Here is a 3691-nt window from a genome sequence, read left to right as displayed (position 1 = left end):
ATTCCCAACGATGTTGTTTTATTGACAACACAGTGAAATGTGAATACTGAAACACTTTTAAGATTATGACTCTGAAATGCTTTAATGGGAACTACAAAATTGTTGTTTAACGTCTCACTCAGCAATATTCCAACCATATGAAGGCAGTCTGTAAATAATCGAGTCTGGACCAGACAACCCAGTGATTGATATCATGAGCATCGGTCCTCGAAATGTGTGATCAATGCATCAACCAAGTCATCGAGCCTGACCACCCGATCCTGTTAGTCGCCTTTTACGGCAAGGATGGGTTGCTGAAGACCCATTCTACCCTAGATCTTCACGGGTCACTACTAAATTGCCCAGAAAATCACGAGTCTGCATATCACTAACAGATGTACTTGTATATAGATCTACACAAGTCCTCACTTATGACAGATGTACTTGTATATAGATCTCCACAAGTCCTCAATCATGACAGATGTACTTGTATATAGATCTCCACAAGTCCTCACTCATGACAGATTTACTTGTATATAGATCTTCACAAGTGGTCAACCATGACAGATGTACTTGTATATAGATCTTCACAAGTCCTCACTTATGACAGATGTACTTGTATATAGATCTCCACAAGTCCTCAACCATGACAGATTTACTTGTATATAGATCTTCACAAGTCCCCCTTTATGACAGATGTACTTGTATATAGATCTTCACAAGTGTTCAACCATGACAGATGTACTTGTATGGCATTTTAAGACTTGCAAACACCTCTAGCTTACATTACAGTCTATGTACATACACAGCTCATGGGAAGTTGGGCCTTCTCATAAGAAGACATGGATATCAAGGTATCATTTGGGGAGAGGTGAGGTGAAATGGGGTTTAATGTTTCAATCAAGATTGTTGCACTTATGTAGCGACTGGGTGTGTGCATGCATGCATGGTTGCAGGCTCTCTTGTACTAGTCTTGACTAATGCCGATTTAATTGTGTCAGCCCACCGAGATACCATGCCAGTTTTAACATGAATACCACACTCAAGACACAGTACTATACAGACTGTCTTTGTTTCAACCCCTTAATGTCGAGCGCCAAACAGGGTAACAAGTACAATCTTTCAACGTCTTTTTGTTACAATGTGCTCGGGGGTCAAACCCCCAACCTTTCAATCTCTGGGCAGACACTCTACCACTAGATCGTGGAGGTGGTCGATCTTGGGAAGTCCATTGTATGCCATCTACTGTCAACATCAAGGGCCTTACTGATCACAATGCCCAAATCCCATTATGGGTCACGTCAGACCGACTTTGGTCATTCCATTGGTCGGTCAATCAGAAGGCAGCTTTCTCGTGCTTTACAGCACTACTTTCAAATTGACGACTACGCTTCAAACATATTTGAAACCTGAACTAAAGAACATTCTGTAATGGCTAATAGATGGTCTAGATTGTATGGATACAGTTGTTAAACCCGTAACTATCGTTTGGAGTTAAAGTTTTCGAGGCTGCATGATCAGAAATCACATTCCAACTGTCGCTTTCATAATCTGATAAGCGATGCTCCGATTGGTCGTTCTGACGTGACCCCTAATGGGATGTCCTCAGATCTTTGTATTCACCCGAAGTGTGCTTTCATCACCTCCAAATTAATGTTGAAAATGTGATGTCGCACATCATTTTAAGAAATGAGTTATGTCATGCACAGCTAGCATAAATGTGTGTGATCATGTTTTCATGCCTCGATTTAGTACCCTTGTATAATGACAACTCTTGGCCCAAACTATACATTACATGTGATAAAATGCAAGGTGGTTTGGTACTTCATAAATCAGTTGTAAGGATAGAGTAGACCTTCCATGCTGCTGTGGTAGTAGCACACCTGCAGTACTTTCTACTCTTTGAGCATGACACGATACATCTATTTCAATTACAAAGCAAGAACTATCACATATGCATTTATAAAGCATCTGATTACATAACATGTTCTCTACCTGCTGGTATGTTTACATTGGAAATTATAATGGAGCCTGAGACCGTGAGTTCCCTCCCATTGTTTCAAGATTAATGAGTTTGGTTTAATGCTGCTTGTCTACAGGTCTTCTATGTTTCCGAACAGGCAATGCCCACGAGACAAACCTGGAAGCATTATCAGGGCAAATCTGGGATTCAAACCCCTTAGACATGGCCACCTGTGCACCCTCCCAAAGAAGAGCTCTCTACAATGATTTATTGTGAGGGGTGTCGCAAAGCTTCAAGGTGAATGTGCCAATTGCGGTACATGAAAGGCTGTATTCAATACAATTGGCTTACCCTCACATTCTCTATACAATACTCAAAGCCATTGAAAATGCAATTCATTTTCAGATTGTGTGTATTTTATTAGTGAAAGAAACCAACAATAATGACAAATATAACCATCATGTCGAATGTTCTGCCAGTGTCAACTCAGCCACTGTCCGAGTTGGGTGCTGAGGAGTTCGAACCCTCCGTCCAAGCTCTTCCCACAAGTGTTCAATTGGAATCATGTGAGGTGACATGGCAGGCCAGTTCATCACACGGATGTTGTTCCTGGTCAGAAAGTCTCCCGTGAACCTTGCAGTGTGTGGACGTGCATTGTCATGCTGGAGACAGGCTGATGTCAGCTGCCATGTTGAGCCAGTAATGGCAAAAGGTGGACGAGGGATATTGTTCACATAACCTCGAGCATTGAGGTTGCCTTGGCTAACTGAAAACAAGCATTAATGGCACCCCATACCATCACACAGCCTCCTCCAAAGCGATCCCTTTCGAAAACACAGTTGTTAGTGAAGCACACAGCTGCTCATTGCTGTCTGGCAACCCTGTGTTGGTGTAGCAGGATCTGGCTTTGATAAGGTCTATGACACCGTATGCCAAATGCAGCCAGGCGCCTTCTGACGGTTTGAGAGCAGATGCGGGGTTGACGGGTCCCAAAAGTCCTCCTGGTTGTATCTACGGCTGTTTGGAATCTGTTTCGAATGTGCAACAGACAGATGTGACGGTCTTGGCGAGGTGTCATCACAGGTGCTGCACCAGGACTCGGGCGATCACCAGCTGTCCCCGTTGTGTTGAACAATGCCACAGTCGAGTTATCATGGATGGATGGACAGTAAAACGTCTGGCGAAGATCACTTGAGTTGCCCCTTCTTGCAGCATTCTGATTGCTTGATTCCTGCTGGCTTGGACGAGTCTTGGCATATTGAACAAGTGACTGATGACCATTTTTGTGTGTACTTTAAAGGACCTGTGATCTGGTTTTTCATGTGCAGCATGTGGCCAGCAACAGTGGTTGGGTTTCTATGCTGTGTTCACAGATGCATTTTTCACTTTCAGACTCATTCTTCCAGGATGGCCTGAGGTTCCAACCCGAACTGTCACATGGGGACACATATTCCTCACAGCACTATCATGATGTTTAAAAACGTTTTGGGTAATTGCTCTTTGCACAAGTGCACGCATCTAAAGCAGTTGCGTTTTCAATGGCTCTGTGTATATGTACAATTTCATGTTGGATGACAAACAAAACAAGAAAGAAGTGAGCAAAGCTCACATACCCGTTATCCCCACTGGTCAACAACAAATAGTAAATAGTTTGTTAATTTATGAAATATACCTGTTGCTTTAAGTCAGAGGAGCTGCCCTTTCCTTTGTAACCCCATGAGGATGCATTATGTTTGAAATGAACACGTT

This window comes from Haliotis cracherodii, unplaced genomic scaffold (genome assembly GCF_022045235.1).
Source record: "Haliotis cracherodii isolate W230 unplaced genomic scaffold, xgHalCrac1.p SCAF_4, whole genome shotgun sequence".
In the NCBI taxonomy this organism is placed as follows: domain Eukaryota; kingdom Metazoa; phylum Mollusca; class Gastropoda; order Lepetellida; family Haliotidae; genus Haliotis; species Haliotis cracherodii.
This window is presented reverse-complemented; position numbering follows the sequence as displayed.